Below are 13,745 nucleotides of genomic sequence, written 5' to 3'. Positions count from 1 at the left end.
CATCCTGAAAGGTGCCATGAAATAGAAACTGTAGATAACATGACCGTGGACTTCCTCCCCTCCCCCATTTCCTTCAGTCCTACCCTCCTCTTATGCTCTTGTGCCTTCACTTGGCCAGGAACTGCTGGCTGCAGAAGCAAGTGGAAGATTGAGTGGAGGAAGAGAGCTTTGAGGAGAAAATGCCATCACTTGACCCAACACTCAGCCCCCAGCTCAGATCCTGGCACTTGGTGTAACATAGAGGTGAGTTTAGGGTCGGAATCAGCATGTGGTGAGTCACCGGTCATATGAGAATTGTAGCCAGACCAGGGGGAAAGGTTAGCTCAGGTAAAAACTCCCCAGAGGGTGAAGTCGCAAATCACTTGCAGGGGACTCAGATTAGGAGCTCATTGGGGCAGACTGGCAATGCAAACTGAAGTGCTTGGTGCTTGGGCAGACCTTTAGTCACTGGCTCGAAGATAAGAGCATGAAGATGTCAGGCTCTAACGTGGCACAGGGCATCACGCAGAGATTGGAGCCCATCCTTTCCACTATGGAAGTGGCGGGTGCAGAGTAAAGGGTTAACTCTAAAGATAACTACTGAGCATGTACGTAAGGAGCAAGGTCACAGTGATGTCACTCACTGAGAGGAGATGAGGAAGAATCCAGCCATGTCTTGGTCTTACTTAACCTTTGTAAATAATTTCCATGTAAATAAATGTTTTTGAATGAAAGACCATTACCTCCAACAAGATCTCTTCTAAAGTAAGAAGCCAACAAATCCCGAGACAAACCCACAACAATGGATGGTGGCACCCACAAAGAAACAGTAAAAAACAACGGGAAAAGCCACAAGAGAGACCCAGTAACAAGGCAGAGCAGCGGGTGAAGGACTTTGAGGCCAACCCAGCAACCACACTGGAAATGACAGAAACACAAGGGCAGCCCAGCGACTGGCAAGACAAGCTGCGTGGGAAAAGACAATCTCAAACCAGGGTGAGAAATGGCTACTACTTTACCCCTACCAGAATAACTTCACAAAATAGACGGCCCCAGGCAGGCTGAGCAATGGCAAAATTGGTGAAGATGTTTTACCCCATGTTGCAATGATTCAGGTCTTGCGAGCAAAGAGAACAAAGATCAAGTTAGCACTTTGTTATATGCTGTTGGAAACATAGTGGACAGCGTGCTGGCCAGACAGGGGGTGTCATCGGAGCCTTTGGGCAGAATCGTCCCAGATTTGCACTAAGTGCGGTAGTGGGCAAGAAATAAGTCATTCTACCCGCCGGCCTCAATGGCGGGTTTTCACACCATATCCTCCCATTCCCGCCTCCTTAACTATGCAGCCACAAGAAACACACCGTATCGCTGGCGGGCAATCTCCAATTTGCTCGCCACACCGTTACCTCTCTGCACCCTCACACAGGGCGCCATATTTGTACTGTAGCCACATGCACACTTCTCAATGCTTGCAGGCCAGGACTGCTCCGGTGAAGACATGGCCCCAAAAGCCAAGAAGAGTGCAGCTCCCCAATTCAGTGACACATCCCTGGGATGCCTTCTGAATGCCGTGGAGGCCATTGTGATGTCCTCTATCCCCCTTCTGGCTGCAGGAGGCCCATCAGTTTCACCACTCCAGCTTGGGAGGTGGTGGCAGAGCTGGTCAGTGCCAATGCTGCACACAAGTGGTCGGCCATCCAGTGCAGAAAACGGATAAATGATCTTATCCATGCCGCTAGGGTAAGGCAATCATCTCATCACTCTAAACTCTTACACACTCAAGCCCATCACACATCCACTGGCATCACACTCACTGCCAGCTCAAGGGACATCACCGCTCGCTTTCTCACACACACCCTCACATCTCCATCTGGCCTCATCTCCTTTAGAGACTGTCTCCTCAGCCCTCACCGTCTTGAGGTCACTTGCACAGGTCAACATGTGCTCTCAACACACACCCTGGGGTACTCCTCGTTCCCCAGTACAGCCCTTGTCCTGCAGCCTCTTCCCTTGCCTGAGGCCACTTCTCCCTCTTCCCCAAACAAGCCATAGCCCTGCAGCCATTGAAAAGTCACCCCCGGCTGGTGGGTAGGGACCTGCCCTTGAGCCCCCATAAAAGTGATGTGATGCTGCCTGTGAAGACTGGCGCTGATGACTGCGAGTGCTGACTGAAGCAAAGTGTGCAGACAAACCTTGAAGGTCCGAGTGGAAATGCAGCCCGCCAGGTGCACGTCGCTTATGTACAATTGTGAAACATGTCGGCGTGATCTGGATGATTCAGCGTCGGGGGATGATTCTGGCCAGCAGAGCTTATAATGAGATGCCTATGTATGGAAATTAGGTTCCCGATGTACAGTGGTGGGAAAAGTGACCCGCCATTAACAGGTGGAGCAGACAATTGCAAACTGGTTTCACGACGGTGTAAAACTGATTTTTGGCCTTCTCGTCATATTAGTTCCCCAACACCTCCCGGCCCCAATGACACCTGAAGGGACAGGAAAATCCAGCCTTTGACTCATACTTCAGTCTTTGTAAAATTATTGTCATAGAGAAGGTGAAATGTAATCGACGCACTCAAAAACAGGGTGAAGGGATTGAGTCAATTTAGCAACGAGTCATACCGCCTAGCCGAAAATTGAGAGTATGGAACACTGGAACACTAATAGTGGACCAGATGAGAGTTAGAATAGTCACTGGCGTTTTAGATGAAAGTCTCTCTGAGTTCTTACAATCTCGGGAAGATTTAAATGTAAGTAAAGCTGCACAACTGGCCAGACAGGCCGAAGAGTGGCGGCAGAATGAGGCTCATGTCAGGGATGTGACGGGAATCCCCCAAAAACAGCCCAATGAAGTCGTCCAATTTGTGGGTTGTAAAACCCAAGGCAGCAACACTGAAAATGGGAGATGGAGAATTAGTGAGTGACTCTGAAAGACAGAAGAAGCACAGATTAAAAAGTGTACAGCACAGGAATTTGACAGTGTTAAAAGGTATATATGTAAATGCAAGGAGTATAGCAAACAAAGCCGATGAGCTGAGGGCACAGATAGACACATGGCAGCATGATATCATTGCTAGAACAGAAACTTGGCTTAAGGAGGGGCAAAAATTGCAGCTCAGCATCCCTGGATATAGGATTCTCAGGCAGGGTAAGGAGGCGGATAAAAAGCTGGAGGTGTAGTATTATTGGTTAAAGAATCAATTACAGCTGTGAAGAGGGATGATATACTAAATGAGGCATCAAATGAGGCCATATGGGTTGAGCTCAGAAATAAAAAAGGGGAAGCCACACTGCTAGGACTGTACTATAAACCCTCAAATAGTAAGAGGGAGAAAGAAGAGCAACTTTGTAGGCAGATTTCTGAGTGCAAAAACAATAGGGCAGTAATGGTTGGGGACTTCTGCTACCCTAATATCAACTGGGATACAAACAGTGGGCGCAAAATTCTTGAACTGCATTGAAGAGAACTTTTTTACCCAGCACGTAACAAGCCCAATTCTAGATTTAGTCTTAGGAAATGAAGCTGGGCAAGTGGATGAGATACCTTGCTGGGAGTCGGAACGGATCTGCAGGAGACAGTTGGGAGCTGAGGAGTGCCTATAAATACAGAATGGGGATTGCAGAGCGGCCTACCTCACTGGGGGTCGGAGCGTGGCTGAGCAGTGCATTGTTTCTGTGTTTCACCGTTTCAGCTGTTGGGAAGCTGCAGTCGGGAGGGGGAAAGCAACTGTGATGTCACAGGAGGCCAGTAAGTTGATTGGCCGGTAAGTGCTCAGTCTAAGAGACTGTGTGAGAAACCAGCTTAGGACAGGCGAGTTAATGTAGATCTATAAATAAAAAGAACTAAAACTTTAAAATAATAAACCAAAATTTGAAAACTTTAAAATTAAAATAAAATAATAAAGATAAAAAAGTAATAAAAATAAAGTAATTTAAACAAACATCTAAAACACATACCTTAGTAATTAAGAAGCATATAACCTTTGGTTGTCAGTGGTATTAGCATTCAATAAACACAGTAAATTGTAGCATACATAGGAATAAAGTAATTAAAGTCAATTAATTAAATAACACAAGTTAGAATGGCGGGTGGGAAGAATGTCCTGCCCGAATTGTACAGTGCCGTTAGGCGACTTTAAAGTGGTCTGCCGTCCCAGGAAATCTGTGTTTACTAGACCAAAGGAGAAATCTGTTAAAATAGCCTCCATTCAAGAACTTCAAGACCTTGACAAAACGGGTAATCAGCTTCCTAGGAGAAATAAAGGGAAAATATTTCTTTTAGTAGTAGACTGCTATTGTCACTGGATAGAGGTGCAAAGGCTATGGACCCTGATAATATTCTGGCAATAGTACTGAAGGCTTGTGCTCCAGGACTTGCCACGCCTCTAGCGAAGATGTTCAAGTACAGCTACAACACTGGTATCTACCCGGCTTTGTGGAAAATTGCCCAGGTATGTCCTGTACACAAAAAGCAGGACAAATCCAGCCCGGCCAATTACCGCCCCATCAGTCTATTCTCCATCATCAGTAAAGTGATGGAAGGGGTCATCAACAGTGCTATCAAGCATCACTTGCTTAGCAATGACCTGCTCACTGATGCTCAGTTTGGGTTCTGCCAGGATCACTCAGCTCCTGACCTCGTTACAGCCTTGGTTCAAACATGGATAAAAGAGCTGAACTCCCAAGGTGAGGTGAGAGTGACTGCCCTTGATATCAAGGCAGCATTTGACCGAGTGTGGCATCAAGGAGCCCTAGCAAAACTGGAGTCAATGAGAATCAGGGGGAAAACTCTCCACAGACTGGAATCATACCTAGCACAATGGAAGGTGGTTATGATTGTTGGAGGTCAATCAGATCAGTTTCAGGACATCACTGCAGGAGTTCCTCAGGGTAGTGTCCTCGGCCCAACCATCTTCAGCTGCTTCATCAATGACCTTCCTTCCATTATAAGGTCAGAAGTGGGGATGTTCGCTGATGATTGCACAATGTACAGTACCATTCACGACTGCTCAGATACTGAAGCAGTCCATGTCCAAATACAGCAAGACCTGGACAATATCCAGGCTTGGGCTGGCAAATGGTAAGTAACATTCATGCCACACAAGTGGCGGAAAATGACCATCTCCAACAAGAGAGAATCTAATTATCGCCCCTTGACATTCAATGGCATTACCATCATTGAATCCCCTACAAATGGGCGTTACCATTGACCAGAAACTGAACTGGACTAGCCATATAAATACTATGGCCACAAGAGCAGGTCAGAGGCTAGGAATCCTGCGACAAGTAACTAACCTCCTGACTTCCCAAAGGCTGTCCACCATCTACAAGGCACAAGTCAGGAGTGTGATGAAATACTCCCCACTTGCCTGGGTGAGTGCAGCTCCAACAACACTCAAAAGGCTTGACACCATCCAGAACAAAGCAGCCCACTTGATTGGCATCCCATCCACAAACATTTACTCCCTCTACCACCGACGCACAATGGTAGCAGTGTGTACCATCTACAAGATGCACTGCAGGAACTCACCAAGGCTCTTTAGACAGCACCTTCCAAACCCACGACCACTACCATCTAGAAGGACAAAGGCAGCAGACACATGGGAACACCACCACCTGGAAGTTTCCCCCCCAAGCCACTCACCATCCTGACTTGGAAATATATTGCCATTCCTTCACTGTCACTTGGTCAATATCTTGGAACTCCCTTCCTAACAGCACTGTGGGTGTACCTACACCACATGGGCTGCAGCGGGTCAAGAAGGCAGCTCACCACCACCTTCTCAACAGAAATTAGGGATGGGCAATAAAAGCTGGCCAAGCCAGCGAAGCCCACATCCCATGGATGAATAAAAAAAACAGCCACATGGCCTGACCTCTGAAGCCGTTATTGCCTCTTTGAAGGAAATATCCTCTACACTTGGCATTCCAGACATTGATAATGGGCCACAATTCTCCAACTAGTGTTTTCAATCCTTTGAGATGTCGCATGGATTTGTGCCACAAGCTCCCCAAAATAGTCTAACAGTCTAACAGACAAGCTAAGCGAGGAGTATGTACCGTAAAAAACTTATTGAAGAAGAATGACAACATTGAGCTCACTCTGCTTAGTTATCGCTCCACAATATTACATGATGGGTTAGCCCCATGTGAGCTCCTGATGGGCTGCAGGCTAAAAACCTGACTTCTTTTCCTACCCCACACTTCCGCTGGGATTTTTCGCTCCAGATTGCGGCAGGTGCGTGAGCTAAATCTCGCTGAAAGGCCCAAAACCGGTTTTACAATGACGTAAAACAAGGAAGCGATTGTGCGCTTCAGCTGTCAGTGACAGACCGCGTTTCCCACCCCCGAACGTTGTGAACCCAATTAGCATAAATCAGCATCTCATTATCACGCCTGCCCGCCAGAATTACCCCTCCATGCTGGATTAAGAGCCCACTTCGGCGTGCAATTAGAACGACCCATTTCACAACAGGATTTAAACAACAAGCAGCTGGCAACCTGCACTATGCTCGAGACTCCGAGGTTAGTTCACATGCCTTGCATCGTACAGTGCTTGCAGGGGTCAGCGCCAGGCTTCACAGGCTGCACCACATTGGTTGCAGGGGGGTCTTACAGGCAAGTGTCTGCAGCTAGCACACCACGGTTAAGGCAGAGGTGGCTTTTACTGTGCTGCTGGGCAAGGGCTCCATTGGGGAAGGGGCCAGACAGGACTGAGGGAAGGGAAGGGGCTGCTGGGCAAGGGCTCCACTGGGGGCAACAAGCAGGGAAGGTTACACTGAGACACATGACTGGAGGGGGCACTAAAGTGTCACCCAACTGAAATGATAGTTGTAAAATGAGGACAAAGGCACAGCTGAGACAGGTTAGCAGCTGTTCAGTTGACATGTAGGGAGTCAGGAAAGTGAAGCAATAAGGCCCAATCATGCAATACTGATCCCTCAAAGTGCAAATGATTGTTCCTCTAGTTTTAACCTCTCATTCACAGCCTTCAAATTCACCGGAGTATTATGGAACTGCAGGACTATTGGGCGACTGGACAAGCTTGAGGACCCCCTTGGAAATGCAGCCATTCACCACTCACAGAGGAGAAGCCTCGGACCCCCTAAATTAATCTCATGTAGTCACTGAAGATTCCCCCTCATGTTTAGTCCAAACAGTGCAGTCCTGGAGTGCAGGCAGTGATGATCCCAGTGCCTGGGCTGAAAGCAGGACATCCAGTCGCTTGGCCGAAGCTGTCGGCAGTCGGTCATGTGGGTTGGGGAGTGGGGGTTTGTGGTGAACATTCATGCACACCCCGAACTGGGCAGTTCAGGGGCCTGTACTCTCAGGCATGCGAAAAAAGCCTTGAGCCCATAATCACAGATGATTCTTTAACAGAAGGTGGACACTTGGAAACGAATGCTGACTCTTGTGTGTTTCTCACTGATACTGCAGTGAGGAGACCATCAGGAAGATGGAGCCTGGTGTTATCGCTGCCTGCATTATTGCTTATAGGCAGGAGAGAAGAATGTGATGGAGGTACCTGGTTCTCCAAAGGAGAGGAGCAGAACCCTCAAGACCAAGGGCTGCAGGTTCTCCTGTGGACGCAGAGGATGACCCTGAGAGAGCTGCCAATCATAGGTGCCTCGCTAGACCCGGGCTGTATAGATGTCGCATGTGTTATCTGCAGATGAGTGAGAACCAGTGTCGCCGACGCCTCCACATGTCAAGGGACCTGGTGACTCCCATTTGCCACATTCTGCAGGATTTGGTTCTACGGGAACTAGGAGGGCATCCATTACCGGTGGCTGTGAAAGTAATGGCCACACTCAACTTCTACATCAGTGGCTCCTTCCAGGTTGCGGGATCTCCCAAGCGTCCGCCCACAAATGCATCCAGGAGGTCATAGATGCCATTTTTGCAAAGACCTACAATTTTGTCAACGTCGACAGAAATCAAGCAAGCCAGGACGCGAGAGCACTGGGCCTTGCTGAGATTTGTGGTCTCCCACATGTCCTGCACATATATATATCATGTGGCTATAAAAATTCCTGGCAACAAGCAGTCCAGTATGTCACTCAGAAAGGCTGCCACTCGCTCAATGTGCAGCCGTGTGTGACCATAACAAACTTATCATGCAGGTTTGTGCCAGATACTCATGAAGCGTCCATGACTCGTACATCCTGAGTAGGTCTCAGATCCCTGACGCCTTCGAGGGACCGCACAGGATGCAGGGTTGGCTTCTCGGGAACGATGATTAACCACAAACGACATGGCTAATGGTGCCCATGCGGCAGCCTCAGACTCCTGCTGAGAGAAGGTATAACGAGACTCATGCTGCAATCCAGACATTGGTGGAACACACCATAGGGTTCCTGAAAATGCGATTCCGATGCCAAGACAGATCTGGCGGAATGTTCCAGTGCACTCCCCAGAGGGTCTCCTTTATCATCGTGGCTTGCTGCGTGCTACACAACCTGGTGCTGCAAAGGGGGGAGGACTTGGCAAATGGTGAGATGGAAGAGCTGCACATCTCCTCCAATGAGGACGACCTTGAAGGGGATGATGGCGATGAGGTCATGGAATCCGAGGATGCAGGTGAAAAGGCCATTGCATGGGCTAGGCGAGGCAGGCGTGCATGTGAGGCTCTCATTGCTAGCAGATTCCAGGAGGAGGATGACGAGATGCACTGAGGATCCTCCTGGACAACTCTCCTCCGTCATGGGCCAGCATGAACACCAGCATAGCTACTCTTCTAATTTCACCCATGAACTTTCAGATGACAGTGCATCATTGCACAGAATGCTCATATAGCTCTGATGCTTTGAAGGATGAGCAAGCCTCTAGGGCATGTGTCTGTGCTGAGATGTGATGCTATCTGGAGGAGGGCGTTCTGGCATCAGACATCAGAAAGTGCTGCGTCTTCCCACATCCATCCAGCATCCCAGTCACAATAGCAACCTACAAGATGCAGGGGCACTGGCACGATCCTCAGTGGGCCAGTGGCTGTATTGCCTTCAATCTGGCAAGACTCCTCATGGAGATCCATCAGAACCAACGCAGCCACACACAATGTGTTACATTGCTGGTGAACTAGAAACTTAACACTTGGGACAAGGCAGCTGATGAAATACCGATGCTGTGACTGCACTTAGAGATGACTCAGTCGGCTGTGGTACACCCCCTAAAATGACACTGACGTCCGGCAGTTTAAGTTAGGGATCCTGAGCTACAATTATCCTGACCCTGATATGGAGGTGGAGCACCTGAGCATGACGAGATCAGACACTGGCTGCCTGATCTTGAGATGCCTCCTCTTACACACAGCCAGTGTGCCCTCATGGCCAGCCCTGGCCCTTGCAAAGTCCAAGATGATCAGACAACCTGAAGCCCCCAAAGGCATGCGCCATTGCTAATGACGAGCACTTCTGCTTCATCACATATTCGCTCCTATCCTATTGCTCCCCTCCACATTGTCTGAAGCAACGATGTGCAATTCCAGAGCATGTTTAAAGGCTGTTTTGACCTCCAGAAATCACCATTTGGAAGTAGCATCTGTAACCTCTTGGAGTGTCAAGGTGTTGGGACGACAGGGCTGTCTACCAACTTTGTGACAAGACCATTCTCCCTGCACTTGTCACAATTACAGGGTGAGGGATGCTTAAGGTTGGACCTCTCAGCACTTGCACATAAAATGTGCCATTGCTTTGTCACCTCGAAATGTTAAGGTGCTCCTACTTTTTGCTGAGATCAGCAAATTGACACAGGGAATGTCGGAAACCTGTTTGGCTGAGGGCAGCTCTCATAAGCTCTGTGTATAAGCTCATATTATCAAAACCCTGCCGAGCGATGGCGGGCAGTTGGAGTTGGATGGTACATGAGTCTCCTCCGTGCGTGAGCACATCTTTCCTTAAACAACACACCTTCAGCTTTCAAGAATACAGACGAGATCGGGGCTCACCTCTGCCTCAATCGTACAGAGCCAAGAGTGCACATGACAGGACTTTGCGAGGCATGGGAACGAGGTTCGTTCCACAAGCACACTTAACATGAAGGCACAGGCATTACTTATATGCAGAATTATGTTGAAATGGGGCACTCACCATGTTGAGATGGTAGCACACTGCACAGAAGAGAGGCCCAGGTAGCACACTGCACAGAAGAGAGGCCCAGGTAGCACACTGCACAGAAGAGAGGCCCAGGTAGCACACTGCACAGAAGAGAGGCCCAGGTAGCACACTGCACAGAAGAGAGGCCCAGGATAGAGACCATTGCCATAAGTGGGTGCAAGAACCAAGGTATCACACGTGACTGACAGTAACACAGCTCATCGTAAGAAGGAGGCATAGACAAGAGGAGAAATGAACTGATTGCGAGTCTATTTACAGTTTGAACATTACATACATGTTGTGAACACCCGTGCCACCGTTTTGCCCCTAAATCTTTTTAAGTTTCCTACTCTACCGCTACGTCTTGGTGCTTCCCTGACATCCACAAGGGAGGTGGGGGCAGCCTGCTGACTGCTGCGCCCTGTTGTCTGTGATGATTTTGGCGGGCGTCCTCTGGAGGGCTGAAACCTGGAGGGCCCTGGCCTGCTCTGGTTGTCCTGCTGTGGGGCAGGTGCACCCTCCTCAGCCTGTGGAGCTGGAGGTGATGGGGTCTCAGGAAAAGGGGGTTAGGATCAGCCGGACACTCCGGGAATCACCTGGGTGGGTGGACCCAGGGTGTCCAGCTGCTGGTCCTCCTCCCTATGGGTGTCCGAGGGTCCCTGGTTGACTCCTTGAAGAGAAGGGGCAGCTGGAGTGAGATTGAACTGCCCCGCAGCCTTCTCACTGGTGGATGCCACCAATGGCTAGAGCGATGGATTTAAACTCCTGCAGCAGTGCAGGACCGATGCCCTGGTCCAAGGTCTCCATGGCGGCCGTCATCCTACCAGTGTGGACCTCAGTGAGTTGGCATGCCAGCGCTATCGCCTCAGACTGAAGGTGTACAGATTCCTCCATTGTGCATTGCAATCTGAGGAGTGCAGCTGACACCCCGGCTGATGTTCCTATGCTTGTCTTTGCAGCTCCAGCAACTGATTTAGCTCGTCATTGGACTCGGACTCAGCAGAATCGTGGCCTCCAATGCTGGCGATCTCTGATGTCCCTGTCTCTGCCTGCTGTGGACCAGGTTGGTGCTCTGTGCTCGCCAGATTGTGACCCTGAGGCTAATCTAGAACTAGGTCGCACTGAGGTATGTGGCTCTGCCCTGGTAGTGGGTCTGGGTGAGTGCTGTGATGTGTCTTCAAAGGTGCTATCCTCAGGTTCCTCATCCGAGGTGTGTTCAGGGCTGGAGTTGAGGGCTTGGTTCATGGATGCCCTCAGCAGCTTCCCAGAGGCGCCTGCTAAAGAAAGGAGGGACAATTAGTGCATGTCAGGTGACTCTGAAACAGGAGAAATCCCTCAGTTTGGTTGTCTGATGGATGTTACAGTGCAGGATACTCACTTGGATGTGCACCATCGATCTCACCGTCAGCACAGGCATGGTCCACATCCTCTCCGGCCAGCTCTGTGGTTCTGTTCTCAAAGTCTGTGAGAACCTTGATCTCGGGAACTCCACCCCAGTCTGGGACCTCTCCTCTGTATTGTGAGCCAGTTTGTCCTGGTTGAAGACAGATGGAGATAGTGTGAGCAAGGTGCATGTGGGGGCAGATGATAAGGATGTCTAGCATGTGTGGGTGGCGAGTGGAGTCGTGGACAGGATTAGGACACAAACTCCAGAGGAGGTGAGGCCAGATGGAGATGTCAGGGTGTGTGGAAGTGAGTTGTGATGTCCCTTGAGGTGAGATCCTTGTGAATGTATGATGGGCTTCTGAGTGTGAGAGTTGAGAATAATGAGATGGCTGACTTATCCTGGTGGAACGGAAGAGATTGTTCATCATCTTCCTGCACTGGGTGGCTGACTTCTGCAGGGTGTTTGCACTGACCATTGCTGCAACCGCCTCCCAAGCTGGATTAGGAATCCTGCAGCCAGAGAGGGGGTAGAGGACATCGCGTCAGGCCTTGACTGCATCCAACAGGTTCACCAGTGAGGCATCACTGAATTTGGGCACAGCATGGAAGACATGTCTTCACTCGAGGTGCCCTAGGCTGGGGAGGTGTAGAGAAATGTGTGTAAAATAGCAAAGGGGATAAAGACTCGGGGGGGGGGGGGGGGGGGGGGGGGGGGTGCGATGTAAAGTAAAGGGTTAACTCTAATGATAGCTACTGGGCATGTGCATAAGGAGCTATGTCATAGTGACGTCACTCACTGAGAAGGGTTGAGTGGGAAGCATCTCAGAGAGTAGCTCCCATTGGTCTTGGTCTTATTTAACCTTTGCAAATAGTTAACAAGAAAATAAATGTTTTTGAACCAAGGACCATTACCTCCAGCAAGATCTCTATTAGAGTAAGAAGCCAATGAAACCCAAATAAACCCACAATAACAGAATGGGCACCTCCATGACAGCACTGCCAGATTGACCCATGATGGAACGTCCACTAGCTTCTGTCTCAGCTTCCACTGCAGCACAGGTGGCGTATTGCCCATGTATCAGTGTTGTAGTGGTAGCACTAATACATGGGCAGCACTCCGCCTGTGCTGGTGCAAGTCGCAGCATTGAGGAGCCAAGGCTATAAATAGGACACACTGAGGCATCTGACGGTGGCTAAAGGGCCAGGAAGCAGCAGCGGAGTGGGTGAACAGCTGCTGAAGACATAGGTGAACAGCCTGGACAGTATCCCTGAGTTTGAGAAGCGCCAAGGAGAGGAAGATTCCTGTTGTGCCTGGGAGACTAGGTAATCTGGTTCATGTGGTTACGGGAAATTAGCAATAGGAGTTTCACCAACTGATTAGAGATCAGGAGTTAAGCTTTTGACGGTATTTGGGTGGATCTGGAGCATCGGCCGTGAATATCCATCGTAAATAGTTTGCTCATCTAAGTTAAGCTTTCCCATTAATGCTTATGAAAGTTTGATGCCAGTAGAATAAAGAACCCCTGTTTTATTATCTTCTTGCAGTTTGTGTGCTTGAACCTCAAGTTACACTAGGTGTCATGCCTTTGTGTACACTCCAGTCACCTCATGGCATGCGGGAAGCAGTCAGCAGCATCTTCCGCGCTTCTACAATGGTGGTAGGTCTGCTAGAAGCAGCGCTAGGCAAAAGAATTTCAAGCTCTTAGTGTCTTTATCTAGTAAGTCGCTGACCCATAAGGACAGTCCCAGGTTTGATCTCCAGACTGTAGTGGTGGCTGAGCCCAGCCAGATGTGCACATGGCGGGGCCACATTGGCCTAGTGTCCCTTGGTTAAGGACTGGTGAATCAACCAGGGTCCCTACTCATGAACCCTCTCCAGCAACCAGTGCTGGAAGCATCTGTGTATGAACAATGGCTGAAGACAGGATAAAGCTTAGCTGCGATCCCCTTTCCCTGTTGCCAAGTTATTGTTAACGATGAGGAATGAGGATGAAGAATGGCAACTTGGCTGATGTGCTTGGATGAGACGAACAACTGCAAAGCTGTAGCCCAGCCAACAACAACAGCAACAGCTTGCATTTATATAGCACCTTTAGCATAGTAAAACATTGCAAAGCACCTTACAGGAGTGTATCAAAGTTTAACACTGAGCTACATAAGGAGATATTAGAACAGGTGGCCTAAAGCTTGATCAAAGAGGTTAGTTTTAAGGAGCAACTTAAAAGAGAGATGGAGGGATGGAAAGATTTAGGGAGAGTTTTTCAGAACAGAGGCCAAGGCAGCTGAAGAC

General features: G+C 49.2%; 1 long non-coding RNA gene across 1 annotated transcript; it reads left to right on the top strand.

Moving 5' to 3' along the window:
• The first annotated feature begins 638 nt into the window (after positions 1-638).
• On the top strand, positions 639-13,086 carry LOC144690126 (uncharacterized). Its single transcript, XR_013578758.1, has 3 exons — positions 639-975; positions 11,029-11,132; positions 13,001-13,086. It is a non-coding gene; the product is annotated as an uncharacterized LOC144690126 (long non-coding RNA).
• The last annotated feature ends 659 nt before the right edge of the window (positions 13,087-13,745 follow it).

Source organism: Cetorhinus maximus, chromosome 14 (assembly GCF_964194155.1).
Source record: "Cetorhinus maximus chromosome 14, sCetMax3.hap1.1, whole genome shotgun sequence".
Lineage (NCBI taxonomy): Eukaryota > Metazoa > Chordata > Chondrichthyes > Lamniformes > Cetorhinidae > Cetorhinus > Cetorhinus maximus.
The sequence above is the reverse complement of the archived record's forward strand: the minus strand, read 5'-3'. Positions and strand labels throughout refer to the sequence as shown.